This window comes from Schistocerca serialis, chromosome 6 (assembly GCF_023864345.2).
Source record: "Schistocerca serialis cubense isolate TAMUIC-IGC-003099 chromosome 6, iqSchSeri2.2, whole genome shotgun sequence".
In the NCBI taxonomy this organism is placed as follows: domain Eukaryota; kingdom Metazoa; phylum Arthropoda; class Insecta; order Orthoptera; family Acrididae; genus Schistocerca; species Schistocerca serialis.
Genome location: NC_064643.1, coordinates 354,104,398 through 354,121,046, shown reverse-complemented (window position 1 = coordinate 354,121,046; position 16,649 = coordinate 354,104,398). Strand labels below are relative to the sequence as shown.

Below are 16,649 nucleotides of genomic sequence, written 5' to 3'. Positions count from 1 at the left end.
CAATCTAAACTGACAGGCGCAGATCACTTATTGGTGCGGTTAAGACCACACAGAAAATATCGGGCAGTGAAGTCTGTGACGTGTTCACACAGAGAAAAAACAAAAAAAAAAAAAAACAAAAAAAAAAAACAGAAAATCAGTACACACTGTCTTTTTGCTCTGATGTTCCTGCAGATATTTGAAGTTTCGTTTTAGCGTAGTGTAGCTGGAGTTATTCGAAACAAATACTGGTCGTCAAGTCTGTCACTCCGACTCCCAACCTCGACGGAAAGCGTCGCTTTGGGTACCGTTAAAAAGAAAATGCAGTGCCGGCCAGGGTAGTGCTGTCACCTTTGGAGTTAAAGGTCAATTTTTCAAAGTTATTTTGCCTGTTTTACTGTCGCTGTTAATAAGTATGGATAAAACGAATGTCGCACTAGACCAATTTGGGAGACTAAAACTCCAAGAAAAAGTCTCGATCGCATTTTCAAATATTTGTTCATAATAAACCGGTTTCGGCCCTTTTCGCCGACTGTCAGATGGTCTGAGGGAAGTGCCGAAACCTGTTGATGACGAATAAAAACCTGAAAACGCTATCGAGACTATTTGTACTTGATTTTTAGCATTTTATACAGCTTTTCTCCAACTGATAAATGCTTTCTAAACCCTTAATTTTCAGTTTTCATGAGGTCTGTAGAACAGGCAAGTAAGCCTCCGATTTAAAAATCATTTTGTTTGTAACGGAATCATATGGTAGACTTACGGAGCACTTTTTGCTTGTGCTAGTTCTAGCTACACATTAAAAGAACGTAATTGCAAATATCTACTGAAACACCAGAAGAAATCGCCTGATGACGCATACAAGGGATATCCGGTATACACGTATATCGTTTCGTAATTGTCACAGTCACGGTGTGTCTAATCTACTTGTTCTGATTTTCGTGATACAAGTCACTCTATTCGAGTTACTAGTGTGCCCAGTAGAGAAGAGATTGACCAGTAATTCTTCTTTCTTGTCCTTATCCGTACACCATGTAATCAGATGTGGATATGTGTCTGCAATTCAAATCTTTCCGCAGGTAGTCACAGTTAGCATGGATGATGTGAAGCAATTGCAACTTAACCTGGTGAGGTAATTTAGCAAAAAAAGGAAGTTGGAAGCAGAACGAAACATAAACTCTATGTTCAGATTTTGTCGTGCAGTACTTGGTCAGAGGTAATGAACCTCTCCCTCCATCACCGCGGTTTGAAAGTTGCTCCATTTTTCGGCTAGGCGCCAAACGCAGCATTATCACTATGTAGGTGAGGGATTGGTCTGCTCTTGAGGGCTGGCTCACTGCAAAGTGTGTACATGTATCTTAAGAGGAGGTTTACTATGTTTCGGTTCAAAAAATCGATTTTAAAAAAAATTGCATTTATGGATCCGTGAAAGTGTTTAGAAACCACGCCTGAAACGGTTTTTACGAATACGGAACGGAAATGTTTGGTATTCGCGGATGAACAGAAAAATGTACCTGCCTGAAATGGTCCTTTTTCACGCACAAGTTTTATTCGGGAATTTCGACTCTGTAGCCGCCAAAAATTATTCTATGTGCTTGCTCATGACTAAACCTGATAAACTGATCAAGGAGCTTACGATGTACTACGGCTTGGCAATCCAATTTGGTGGAACAGAGGAAGAAGACAATTTGAGCAAAGTATCTTCACAAGTGTTCGACGGATGACCTCCCACAACACCAAAATTGTTCGGCTGGGGCAACTAGTTGGTGCAAGCGGTGCATTGCAGAGGCTACCGGACATCTGGACGAATATCAACATCACCAGCCGCTCTCTAAAGAGGTTCAAAAAGTGATTCATCCGATCTACGAGGCCCTTTCGGAGGACGAGTTATTGTACTGGTGCTTGGGAGGAAACACACAAAATTCAAATGAAAGTTTAACCGCCTGTGGTTGGAAGTTAGCCCCCAAAGCATTTTCATTCTGGTGCGAAGACTGTGCAGATTGCGACTTTCTTGGCAGTGAGCAGCTTCAACAGAGGGTATTCCGCAATTCTGAAGACCATGACAACGATGGACGTCACCCTGGGACTCTATTCGACGCAGTTCGCCAAGCATTCGGACGACCACCGGATTCAAGCGGCCGAAAACCGCTTGTCACCGGCCGCACGAGCGGCTCTGGAGCAGCGCAGGATGGCCCAGATCGGGGAGAACGCCCTCTGTGAGGAAGAGGAAGGACTAGTTTATGGATGCGGAATATCAGATTGAACGTAAGTTACATAATATTGCATTTATATGTAGTCAAAACTTCAAAAGGGTTATTCTCGAAATGACTTTCTTTTTATCGTGCGGTGTGGTAACTTCAAAACTATAAATTTTTTACTTGGACGACGAAGCCGAAAAATCGATGAAAAAAAACCTTTTTTCAAATGGCCGCCACTTTGTTTCCTATGGTCCAAATTCCTTAAGCGAGGTACAACTCCTAAAGAATCTTATATACTTCGCTAACGTCAACTCAATTTTGATTTCAGAAAAGCCGGCTGACCTGTGACACATCGAGAGTGGAGATCTAGATTGAAATTTTGTTTCGTTCCGACGGATCTTCCGCCTTTGGTCTGCGACATTTCTGGCCAAAAAATTCAAGTTTGTAGAGGAAATATCAATAAACATTTTTACCAAATTTTACACAGGCATCTATAACACATCCCGAGCAAAAAATTCTCAAAGAACAAGCGTTTTTCGGTCCAAAGATTGTAAACCTCCCCTTAATATTATGGTTGAAAGTGTGCTACCCACTCTGTTTAGTATTAATTGTAATAATTTAGTATAGTGCTGCACACTGTGAACTCCATTTCTTGCTAAATTTGTTTGCTTAACACTGTCGTTGTTGGGTCGAAAATTTTTAGGCACGAGTGCGGTTGCCAAATGACCACCCTATTGTGTTTAAGATCGTCGCACTTGTCTTCCATGACACCAAGCGATCTCGAGAGTTTGCTTAGTGCTCACATTGATTATGTAGTGCATGAAATTATGCACCAGAGTAGCCGATCATCCACAGAGAATTCCTGCCATCGAGCTTTTTTGATCCAATTTCTACCCAAATGACTTGAACAACATTCAGTTTCAATAAGAGCATCTACTGACCTTTACTTTTGTACTATCTGCCATCGGGTTCCCCTAAATTTCAGGCAGCAGCGCATAACAGCAACGCTATGAGGGAAACAAACCAACAGCCAAACAGGCGAAGACATCAGGTAAACACGCCGAAGATTCCAGTCGATTAATAGGAACCTTTCCTTGCAGAGGTCACCGCGACATATCCGGCCACGGATTCGTACGCCGGGTTTCTATTGGCTCCAGCTCACTATATAGGCCCGGTCGGTCGAAGGCAGACCAGTCTTCGTCCGCTGCTAATGGCAACTGCTATAGCGGAGTCTCCGAGAAGATATCACCGAAGCCGCTGTACTGCACGGCCGATCGAAGTGCCAGCCGACCGAGAGGGACCCCATCTCCGGCTAGATCGACGGACGTCTACATCTATTGTACAGCCAGCTATTGTATTGTAGATGAAGTTACGTTCAATAAACTGTTGGAGAACACATCAACTTTCGTTCTCTGCTGCATTATGGGTCTAGAAGAAATCACTGAGCAGATTCTGCATTGAGTAAATGTTCATGATTTAAATGGACCATTGGGGAGATTCTGGTTGGAATCCTAGCCTTCCTAATGCCAGTATGAATCCAAGCCATGTTCCTCACAGTTATTTAACTCAGTTATAAAAACACTAGCTTGTACCTCCAGCTGTGTTTGCATGTCAGCAGTTTTGTTATGACGACCAGTGAGTAAATAAGCTCGTGCATGTGCGTTCACGTCAGTTGCTCTCACGTGTCTGTTAAGGTGAGCGTAACTCATGAAGCGTACCCGCCCTTCCGTTTCCCAACGTCCAAAACGATCAACGTGTTAGCATGCGCAGCGTCTCTAATGAGCGATGTGTGCGGAGGGCTATGGACAGGAGCACACATCTATGCATTGTTCTATTGAAGTAGCTATACATCATACAACATGTAGGTTATGCAAAAAAAATTAACACATTTCAGAGTTGTGTGCCTCTATCGGTAAAAACGGAACTACCATAGGACCTCCAATTTGTTCATCTGGAAAATTTGGAAGTTTGTGGTGAGGTTCTGTGGGACCAAGCTTCTTAGGTCATCGGTCACTTGACTTACACACTGCTTAAACTAACTTACGCTAAGGACATCACACACACACACACACACACATGCGCAAGGGAGGACTCGAACTTACGACGGGGAGAGCCGCGCGAACCATGACAAGGCGCCTAAGACCACGCAGCTACTTCGCGCAGCCTTGTTCATCTGTCTGTCTGTGTGTTACGACCCATTTTTCTCAGTAATGGATAGAAATGTCTTGTTGAAACTCATGTCAAATACAAAGGCGTACGTTCTCTTGTGGGTGTAAAGCATTTGAGCTTCCACGTGAGTACACTGACAACATAGAAACATTTGTGTCACATACACTGTTACTCGCAAATTCACACGTCAAACGAAATATGGTGCATTCCATTCACCTAAAATTATGAAATTCGTCATGAAGAAAAGGAAAAAATTCTAAAACCTTTACTTTATAATTATATCATGTAAAAAACACTTCTATGAAATTTGTTGTCCATCTGTCTGTCCACCTGTTAATATGCCTCCAACGCCAGGGTTCCCGGGTTAGATTCCCGGCGGGGTCAGGGATTTTCTCTGCCTCGTGATGACTGGGTGTTGTGTGCTGTCCTTAAGTTAGTTAGGTTTAAGTAGTTCTAAGTTCTAGGGGACTGATGACCATAGATGTTAAGTCGCATAGTGCTCAGAGCAATTCGAACCATTTGTTAATATGCCTTTGTCTCGTTAAAAGGTCGAGTTACCAAGTTGAAATTTGTGTCAAATAATAATGCCCACGGTCCCTCGGCGGCGGAAAAAATTTAAGCTTCCAAATCAATGCCGTCAAAAGACGCAGCCATTTATGCCACGTATTTTGATACTTGCGAATTGCCTCTTCAATACCTGTAGACGAACGGTCTATGTACATACAGATAGCTAAGTTTTAAGTCCTACCCGTATTTGTCCTATTTTTTGACAGCGTTTATTTAACTGATGTAGAAACAACTGTTCAGTTCCTTACTACACCCTCAGAGTTCAAGCTATCTCCATTCCAGCTCTTTCATCGAAATAGGTGCAGCAGTTTAGTCGTGAGAACGTAACAGAATTACTTTTGCATTTAATATAATTAGTTTGGAAATTGGCCCTCCACATAGCCATAACTTTTCTTGCATTTATAAGAACACCTTGCCTTCGACCAATCGCTCAGAGTTCTGACAGTGATTAAGACAATACGAATCAATCACGGCAGACGTGCCGACTCTCTTTATAGATGAGGTAAGACCTATTTCCAAAACGTTGTTGTTGAGGGGTGAGGAAAACCCTTCGTTTCATCGTTGCGGCGTTTCCGTAATGGACATTTCGTGGAGGCTTCGATGATTTCATGATGGCAACGAATGCTATTATTTGCATTTTATTTAAAATTATGCTTCAAAACGATACAATAATAAAATAAACAGTAGGTTAGTTTGAATTGGACACTGTATACGGACTGTATAAGCGTTGTATGCGTTACGTTGAATATTATTACATAGAACATATCAACCAACCAAAGCATATTCACAAGTATTATCAAGTTCCAAAGTCAATTAGTAAAGAGCGTTTTCAAAGCGTATATATTTTTCCTTAACTCGAGTAATTTTAGTAAGTATCTTGTACTAAATACTTTCGAACGTAGACAATGTTCTCCCTCAGCATTCTGGTCACCGCCATTGTCCACACCGATTTCTATCCAAATCGATTCTGTGATTCAAAAGTGAAAATGTAACGCACATAGTTAATCCAGCATTTATTATATTTATATGAATTCTAGGCAACGGCCTTGCCGCAGTGGATACACCGGTTCCCGTGAGATCACCGAAGTTAAGCGCTGTTGGACACGGCCGGAACTTGGATGGGTGACCATCCAGCCGCCATGCGCTGTTGCCATTTCTCGGGGTGCACTCAGCCTCGTGATGCCAATTGAGGAGCTACTCGACCGAATAGCAGCGGCTTCGGTCAAGAATACCATCATAACGACCGGGACAGCGGTGTGCTGACCCCACGCCCCTCCTATCCGCATCCTCCCCTGAGGATGACACCGCGGTCGGATGGTCCCGGTAGGCCACTCGTGGCCTGAAGACGGAGTGTATGAATTCTAAGTATTAATCGTTTGTAATTATGTAATCATTGTTGAAACTAGCATTTCATTTTGAAATAGCTGACAAAGACAAAGATACAAAACCAGACCCAAAAAGCCAACTGAATAAATGTGACTTTACTATCTAGTAACCATTACACTTCTCTTGTAAAATCCATTTCTTATTTCCCCGTTTTACCATTCCCCAGCCGTTAGATGTGGCCGAGCGGTTCTAGGCGCTTCCGTCTGGAACCGCACGACCGCTACGGTCGCAGGTTCGAATCCTACCTCGGGCATGGATGTGTGTGATGTCCTTAGGTTAGTTAGGTTTAAGTAGTTCTAGGGGACTGATGACCTCAGATGTTAAGTCCCATAGTGCTCAGAGCCATTTGAACCAACCATTCCACACAGAAATTCAGCGATAAATTTGGTCGTGTTTTGGTGTAAAACTTTGTATGTTTCTTCTTTAAAATAACGTTGTCTTCAAATACTGATCGAGTTTTTAGATACCAGTGGAATATGAGGTATCCGATACCTGACCAATTTGAAATGGAAATTTTACGTTAAAGAGTTACGAAATAAGGAAGAAATTTCTCATTAGCATTCGTCTGGTTATCTCATTTCTTATCGCCACCCAAAAACATCAAATACTTAAAACGATAAGGCATTACATTATGATATACCTACTTACTGTATATTGTGCTGCGTCTAGTCCTTGGTACCAACAAGTGAGTCAATTGCAATTTACGTACCGAGCGAGGTGGCGCAGTGGTTAACACACTGTAGTTCGTATTCCGGAGGATGACAGTTCAAATTACGTCCGGCCATCGAAACAAGGTTTTCTGTGATTTCCCTAAATCGTTCCAGGCAAATGCCGCGATGGTTTCTTTTAAAGGGCACTACTGATATCCTTCGCCATCAAAGACACAATTCGAGCTCGTGCTCGTCTCTAATGACCTCTATGTCGACGGGACGTTAAACCCTGTCCTCCTTCCTTAATTATTACAATTTGGCTTTTATTCTAAAATTTGCTCTATTAACGTTGCGTCTCATAATTCCCGTTTTCGCCTTTAGCTAATGGTGACTTTAACAATAAAATCTCAGGTACAAATGTTCAATAATTAGTTTAAAAGGAGTTAACAATAAGCTCAATATGTTTCATATAGTCTTTGAAAACTGATCTTTAACATTTCTGTGAATGTCCGTCACTGATAAAACAGAACAGTATTAGAACATGGAGTTTTCCGTCGAACAATAAAATAGCACTTCGGAATGTGACCTCGTGTTCTTTCCCACACAATAATTGACACAAGTTATTCACCAATGGCTTCTGATCAGTCTTGCTGTGTTTTTTAGAAACGAAACTAAGTAAGCAGTGTTTACATTCTACTGAAACTGAAGTAAATATTTTTCTGGGATTTCCTGCGACCTGTCGCCGTTCTCTTTGAATGCCCTCGCAACCAATTAAAGTTGCTCCATTTAAATGTCACCGAACGCTACGTGTAGCTGGCATATTTGTTTACTTAATGCGTTAATTACCTTCAGCCTTCGCTGTTATCCATGGATGCGATGATTTTTCGAATCAGTTTTTACATTAGTTAATGAACCATGTAGAAACTTCACATACGGTAAAAAAATCCGGCAGATAATTTTTGATACGCTAATGGATTTCCAAAAATTTTTAGAGACATTGAAGTAGTTCGTTTCCACATGTTGACACGTTAGGAAACGTTAATCTCTCACACTACAGTGCATTAGTTTAGTGTAACATGCAAAATAAGTTCTCGTTCGATATTTGTTAGACATAACCTTAGGCAGTTCTTATTAAATAGAAATTGCTGCTTCCTATTATTTCCATCGTCAGATGAAATTTCCGTAGGTTGAAAATGACAATGATACGCAGAACTGTACACATTCATATAAAATTCAAATTCTGAATACTGATACTGTAGATTTTTCATGAGAAAATTGTACTTTCACTAATAAGGTGGTATAGAATCTGTATAACGTTAGGAGAGAACCGAGAAAAGTGGTTAAGTTGGACAAAATGGCTAATGGTGCAGCAGAGGCTATAATGTGACAGCATGGTCCTGGAAATTCTTTAACGTCATCTCTCTGGAGGGTTGACTCACTCACGAAGTCCAACATTTATGTTGTGCGGATCCTCCAAGCTATAATAATTTCTGTGGCTTTTAGTTATCCTTTGTAGGGTCAGTGGTCAGTTTGAGTATTTATTATAGAGAAAGAATGTGGTTCGTCTTTCCAGTGAAATTGTGTTGAGAGCGTCATATCTTGACTTCATAATAATACTTTCATTATTCAGATCTCGATCATACTATTAGAGGGTGATATCTTTTGTGTAATGGCGTCAGTGCGGGCAGTGTCTATCTCAGCGCTGGCCTCTGGGCACTTTGTGTACCTTCATGTGGAGTAAGGTGGCCCCTATGCCACTGGTGTGGAAATTAAATTGTTTAAAGTACTTCACTTGATCCTAAGGTGATTAAACTATTTGATACTATACTTCAACAGTGGCAGGCCATAATCACTGATTTCTATACATTTCCATCTATTGCTCCTTATCTCAAAAAATAGGAATGATTCAGCTTTGCCACTCTGCCTGGATTTTCCTATATATACGAGAATGTGTAAAGTCAGTTAATATGGTATTATATTTACACAAAAATGAGAAATCAGTTCACATCCTGTTATAAGTACTATGGAGACTGACGGTTAACAACTTTATACCCACCGTCCACCGCAAGACTGAATAACGCCTAGTGGCTGTGCGGGAACGTGACGTGGTATGGGAAATATGTAGGCGAGGAGACTATACCGGAATCCAGAACTCAGTAGCGGTTGCACGTTGCTAATCTACTGTCTCCCAGGGACAACAAAATATTGATTTTCAATACTCAGCGTAATTATCGACCAAATTTAAAAACTTAAAATGCTATCATTTTCTACTTACAGATAATAATAATTTTTTGTTAAAAGTTTAACACAGTAAGATTAGTATCAAACCCACAAAGTCTGTCTATTACCTAGGACAACACAGCAATAGGTGCGGAAATACTTGGAATAATTCACCAAGTATTTCAGAACGAGAGCACTTATAAAATTCCAACAAACTTCAGGCCTAATTTCAAATCTTCACGAGACACGTTCTCCTTGACGCCCCACACTAAATGATGAAATAAAAAGAACTTCAGCTTGAGACATGACTGTTTAAGTTACATACTGGCTTTTAAAATTGCTACATCAAGAAGAAATGCAGATGATAAACGCGTATTCATTGGACAAATATATTATACTAGAACTGACATGTGATTACATCTTCAAGCAGATTGGGTGCATAGATCCTGAGAAATCAGTACCCAGAAGTACCACCTCTGGCCCTAATAACGGACTTGATAGGCCTGGGCATTGAGTTAAACAGAGCTTGGATGGCGTGTACAGGTACAGCTTCCCATGCAGCTTCAACACGATAACACAATCCATCAAGAGCAGTGACTGGCGTATTGTGACAAGCCAATTGCTCGGGCACCATTGACCAGATGTTTTCAATTGGTGAGAGATCTGGATAATGCGCCGGCCACGGCAGCAGTCGAACATTTTCTGTATCCAGAAAGGCCGTACAGGACCTACAACATGCGGGATCGAATGAAGGGCAGAGCCACGTGTCGTAACACATCTGAAATGTAACGTCCACTGTTCAAAGTGCCGTCAATGCGAACAAGAGGTGACCGAGACGTGTAACCAATGGCACCCCATACCATCACACTGGGTGATATGCCAGTATGGCGATGGCGAATACACGTTCCAATGTGCGTTCACCGCCTTGTCGCCAAATACGGATGCGACCATCATGATGCTGTAAACAGAACCTGTATTCATCCGAAAAATTGACGCTTTGCCATTCGTGCACCCAGGTTCGTCGTTGAGTACACCATCGCAGGTGCTCCGGTCTGTGATGATGCATCAAGGGTAACCGCAGCCATGCTCTCCGAGCTGATAGTCCATGCTGAAGCAAACATCGTCGAACTGTTCGTGCAGATGGTTGTTGTCTTGCAAACGTCCCCATCTGTTCACTCAGGGATCGAGACCTGGCTGCACGATCCGTTACAGCCATGCGGATAGGATGCCTGTCATCGCGACTGCTAGTGATGCGAGGCCGTTGGGATCCAGCACGGCGTTTCGTATTACCCTCGTGATCCCACCAATTCCATATTCTGCTAACAGTCATTGGATCTCGACCAACGAGAGCAGCAATGTCGCGATACGATAAACCGCAATCGCGATAGGCTACAATCCGACCTTTATTGAAGTCGGAAATGTGATGGTACGCATTTCTCCCCCTTACACGAATCATAAGAACGACGTTTCACCGGGCAACGCCGGTCAACTGCTGTTTGTGTATGAGAAATCGGTTGGAAACTTTCCTCATGTCAGCAGGTTTTAGGTGTCGCCACCGACGCCAACCTCGTGTAAATTCTCTGAAAAGCTTATCATTTGCATATCGCAGCATCTTCGTCCTGTCGGTTAAATTTCGCGTCTGAAGCTCGTCATCTTCGTTGTGTAGCAATTTTAATGGCCAGTAGTGCGTTACTTCCTTACTACCAACTGCATTCGCCTACAGTATCCACATATAACGCTGAACGAACATGCAAAATTATTTCATTGTACGAGACTTAGTTCAAGAGATATGATGTAATAGACATTTGGATGCGTGAAAAACTAGCTTGTGCTTAAAATGGTAGCCAATAAAAGTTCAACATCAGGCCTGCCGTTTTAATTTATTATTTTTCTTTATTACTAAAGCTATTTGGAACATGTTTTGCAGAGAGTATTGCATACATATGTCATTGAAGGGTCATGCAAAATTATACGAGGAGCTTTCAATAAGTAACGCAATACATTTTCTTCCCGAAAGCCGATTGGCTTTATTGAAGGTTCGCATACACCATATTACTCGCCACTCTTATGGCTGCAAAACCCTGTTTTTGAACATAATCTCTGTTCAATGCAACGGCCTTACGCCACCTTACAGAGACGCCTCATACTGCCCGCCTACTACCACACTACTGGTCGATCTCGGAGCGGATGTCTTGTTGCGTCAATAACCTCCCCATCACCCAGGCACTGCTTTCTGCCGAGTACGTCCTTCATTGAGCCAAAGAGATGCAACTCGGAAGGCGTTAGGCAATTCCCTAGCTGGTGGACAAGTGTGTCAGCACTGCCAATAGAGATGTTCATTTGAACATTGAGGTGTTTGGTTGTGATCTTTATAACACATCGAGTGAGAGTGTCTGCACGTTCCAAGTTTTCAGGAGTGTCAGCTGTCTTCGGCCGGCCGGCACGAGGGAGATCGGAGAGGTTTGCAAGACGTTGTTGCGACAATGACAGACGCCTCGCCAACGCCTCTCCGTGGTTTTTATTCACTGCCAGGTCACCGTAGACATTCTGCAAGCGACTATGAATATCTGTGATGCTCCGATTTTTCGCCAAAAGAAATTCTACGACAGTTGTGTCCTAGAAACGGACCTTCGTTACAGACGCCAGTTTCAGGGCTACGTATAGCGCCACCACGTATAGGAACTTCAGGCAACCAAGGGGGCTGATGCAGGAATATTCCACGATGTTGTTGTTGTTGTTGTTGTGGTCTTCAGTCCTGAGACTGGTTTGATGCAGCTCTCCATGCTACTCTATCCCGTGCAAGCTTTTTCATCTCCCAGTACCTACTGCAACCTACATCCTTCTGAATCTGCTTAGTGTATTCATCTCTTGGTCTCCCTCTACGATTTTTACCCTCCACGCTGCCCTCCAATACTAAATTGGTGATCCCTTGATGCCTCAGAACATGTCCCACCAACCGATCCCTTCTTCTGGTCAAGTTGTGCCACAAACTTCTCTTCTCCCCAATCCTATTCAATACTTCCTCATTAGTTATGTGATCTACCCATCTAATCTTCAGCATTCTTCTGTAGCACCACATTTCGAAAGCTTCTATTCTCTTCTTGTCCAAACTATTTATCGTCCATGTTTCACTTCCATAAATGGCTACACTCTATACGAATACTTTCAGAAATGACTTCCTGACACTTAAATCAATACTGGATGTTAACAAATTTCTCTTCTTCAGAAACTCTTTCCTTGCCATTGCCAGTCTACATTTTATATCCTCTCTACTTCGACCATCATCAGTTATTTTGCTCCCCAAATAGCAAAACTCCTTTACTACTTTAAGTGCCTCATTTCCTAATCTAATTCCCTCAGCATCACCTGACTTAATTAGACTAAATTCCATTATCCTTGTTTTGCTTTTGTTGATGTTCATCTTATATCCTCCTTTCAAGACACTGTCCATTCCATTCAACTGCTCTTCCAAGTCCTTTGCTGTCTCTGACAGAATTACAATGTCATCGGCGAACCTCAAAGTTTTTATTTCTACTCCATGAATTTTAATACCTACTCCGAATTTTTCTTTTGTTTCCTTTACTGCTTGTTCAATATACAGATTGAACAACATCGGGGAGAGGCTACAACCCTGTCTTACTCCCTTCCCAACCACTGCTTCCCTTTCATGTCCCTCGACTCTTATAACTGCCATCTGGTTTCTGTACAAATTGTAAATAGCCTTTCGCTCCCTGTATTTTACCCCTGCCACCTTTAGAATTTGAAAGAGAGTATTCCAGTCAACATTGTCAAAAGCTTTCTCTAAGTCTACAAATGCTAGAAACGTAGGTTTGCCTTTCCTTAATCTTTCTTCTAAGATAAGTCGTAAGGTCAGTATTGCCTCACGTGTTCCCGTGTTTCTACGGAATTCAAACTGATCTTCCCCGAGGTTGGCTTCTACTAGTTTTTCCATTCGTCTGCAAAGAATTCGTGTTAGTATTTTGCAGCTGTAACTTATTAAGCTGATAGTTCGGTAATTTTCACATCTGTCAACACCTGCTTTCTTTGGGATTGGAATTATTATATTCTTCTTGAAGTCTGTGGGTATTTCGCCTGTTTCATACATCTTGCTCACCAGATGGTAGAGTTTTGTCAGGACTGGCTCTCCCACGGCCGTCAGTAGTTCCAATGGAATAATGTCTACTCCGGGGGCCTTGTTTCGACTCAGGTCTTTCAGTGCTCTGTCAAACTCTTCACGCAGTATCATATCTCCCATTTCATCTTCATCTACATCCTCTTCCATTTCCATAATATTGTCCTCAAGTACATCGCCCTTGTATAGACCCTCTATATACTCCTTCCACCTTTCTGCTTTCCCTTCTTTGCTTAGAACTGGGTTTCCATCTGAGCTCTTGATATTCATACAAGTCGTTCTCTTATCTCCAAAGGTCTCTTTAATTTTCCTGTAGGCGGTATCTATCTTACCCCTAGTGAGATAGGCCTCTACATCCTTACATTTGTCCTCTAGCCATCCCTGCTTAGCCATTTTGCACTTCCTGTCGATCTCATTTTTGAGACATTAGTATTCCTTTTTGCCTGTTTCACTTACTGCATTTTTATATTTTCTCCTTTCATCAATTAAATTCAATATTTCTTCTGTTACCCAAGGATTTCTACTAGCCCTCGTCTTTTTACCTACTTGATCCACTGCTGCCTTCACTACTTCATCCCTCAAAGTTACCCATTCTTCTTCTACTGTATTTATTTCCCCCATTCCTGTCAATTGCTCCCTTATGCTCTCCCTGAATCTCTGTACAACCTCTGGTTCTTTTAGTTTATCCAGGTCCCATCTCCTTAAATTCCAACCTTTTTGCAGTTTCTTCAGTTTTAATCTACAGGTCATAACCAATAGATTGTGGTCAGAGTCCACATCTGCCCCTGGAAATGTCTTACAATTTAAAACCTGGTTCCTAAATCTCTGTCTTACCATTATATAATCTATCTGATACCTTTTAGTATCTCCAGGGTTCTTCCATGTATACAACCTTCTTTCATGATTCTTAAACCAAGTGTTAGTTATGATTATGTTGTGCTCTGTGCAAAATTCTACCAGGCGGCTTCCTCTTTCATTTCTGTCCCCCAATCCATATTCACCTACTATGTTTCCTTCTCTCCCTTTTCCTACACTCGAATTCCAGTCACCCATGACTATTAAATTTTCGTCTCCCTTCACAATCTGAATAATTTCTTTTATTTCATCATACATTTCTTCAATTTCTTCGTCATCTGCAGAGCTAGTTGGCATATAAACTTGTACTACTGTAGTAGGTGTGGGCTTCGTATCTATCTTGGCCACAATTATGCGTTCACTATGCTGTTTGTAGTAGCTTACCCGCATTCCTATTTTCCTATTCATTATTAAACCTACTCCTGCATTACCCCTATTTGATTTTGTGTTTATAACCCTGTAGTCACCTGACCAGAAGTCTTGTTCCTCCTGCCACCGAACTTCACTAATTCCCACTATATCTAACTTCAACCTATCCATTTCCCTTTTTAAATTTTCTAACCTACCTGCCCGATTAAGGGATCTGACATTCCACGCTCCGATCCGTAGAACGCCAGTTTTCTTTCTCCTGATAACGACATCCTCTTGAGTAGTCCCCGCCCGGAGATCCGAATGGGGGACTATTTTACCTCCGGAATATTTTACCCAAGAGGACGCCATCATCATGTAATCATACAGTAAAGCTGCATGCCCTCGGGAAAAATTACGGCTGTAGTTTCCCCTTGCTTTCAGCCGTTCGCAGTACCAGCACAGCAAGGCAGTTTTGGTTAATGTTACAAGGCCAGATCAGTCAATCATCCAGACTGTTGCCCTTGCAACTACTGAAAAGGCTGCTGCCCCTCTTCAGGAACCACACGTTTGTCTAACCTCTCAACAGATACCCCTCCGTTGTGGTTGCACCTACGGTACGGCTATCTGTATCGCTGAGGCACGCAAGCCTCCCCACCAACGGCAAGGTCCATGGTTCATGGGGGGGGGGGGGGGGTGTATTCCACGATACCCACAACAAATTAAGCAGGTGATCAAACGAAATTACCAGAGAAAAAAGGTGTATCATTACTTATAATACGATGTTCGTGTAATTGTGCGACATATAGCTCAGGGAATATGATGTCATAAAATTGAGAAGCGTAGTATCTCACCACTGGCATCTTACTATTCATTGAGTGGCAACCTATGGAGGGTTACTTACTTTCACTAGCAGGAGCTTCTTTTGATTATTATTATTTCTTTTGTTCCAGCCTTCTGTGATGGTGTATCCTGTCCACATTCGCTCTAATTTTTCTTTAGCGACGAAACCTTCTCTGAATGGTTTCGCCCGTTATTTGAAACAGATTTAGGTCCAACTAAATTTTACGAACAATCCCTTTGCTGATTGAATTTATTAAGTTCGCAACGGATAACGCTATGGTATTCCATGCGGCTGTCAGAGAAAGCTACGTACCGTTAGCTAAACTTGAGCGAAGCACTTTGGATTTTAGGAGCGTAATCAGCAATACTACAAATGTGACATTGTTTTCAGATGTACTGAAAATAAATTAACGATCACGAAAATAGCTTCAAATGATAAAATATTTATTTTTGACTAATATTTCGCATGTTAACAATAATCCTTGTGTATTTAATGGATGGGCAAAACATTGCTGGTACATTTATATACGATCGTATGGCTTTCTCATACGAGAATAACAAGCCACGTTGGCCTTAATCTATAGAGTCCTCTGGGGTGGGAAAGCCTGGGGAGCACGTGGTAACTGCCCAAGTTCGAAACACAGACATTCACATGCACTAATTCACACAGCAAACAAAATGTCGACAGCATTTATTAGTGGGAAGAATTGTATGCACCTCGTGGCTGGTACCGAGCAGGATTTTGGTGGCTGTATATCTTTGCGTGAAGCGCTTGCAATCCAATCGATTCACCTTGCCGAATATACGCTCGGTACAGTTTTATTGGTAATTTAAAATTTCATGCACAAGTAAAATAAAATGGCAAACAGTAACTTTTAAGGCTTGGGCTGCGCTTTGAATCTAAAGACTACGTGGTCCGATCTAACGTAAATCACACTATTATGAACTGATTAACAGAACTAAAAATTGTAACCAGAACCTATATGGTAATTCAGAACGTGGCTAGGAGAAGAAATTGTTGAGATTATCAAATTATTATTAACAGATACAAATACATTTTGTCCGTAGTTCGACACAGACGTTCTGAGGGAACGTCTGGTCGCTTACCTGTCTTCAGAACAACTCCACCTGTAACCGTCGCGCGGAGCTCTCTCCGAACCGCCCGAGGCGGTGGGGGAGGCCCATGACCAACCTCTGCTAGGAAAACTTTTTGCTTTACTCATCTTTGGCCTAGCCTTCCTATTCCTGCTCTCTGCCTTCCACCGACGCCGTTTAGGTTGGTAGAAGATAAAGAAACCCACC

General features: G+C 42.0%; 1 pseudogene; it reads left to right on the top strand.

Moving 5' to 3' along the window:
* The first annotated feature begins 5,949 nt into the window (after positions 1 to 5,949).
* Positions 5,950 to 6,066, top strand: LOC126485514 (5S ribosomal RNA; annotated as a pseudogene).
* Positions 6,067 to 16,649: the final 10,583 nt, after the last annotated feature.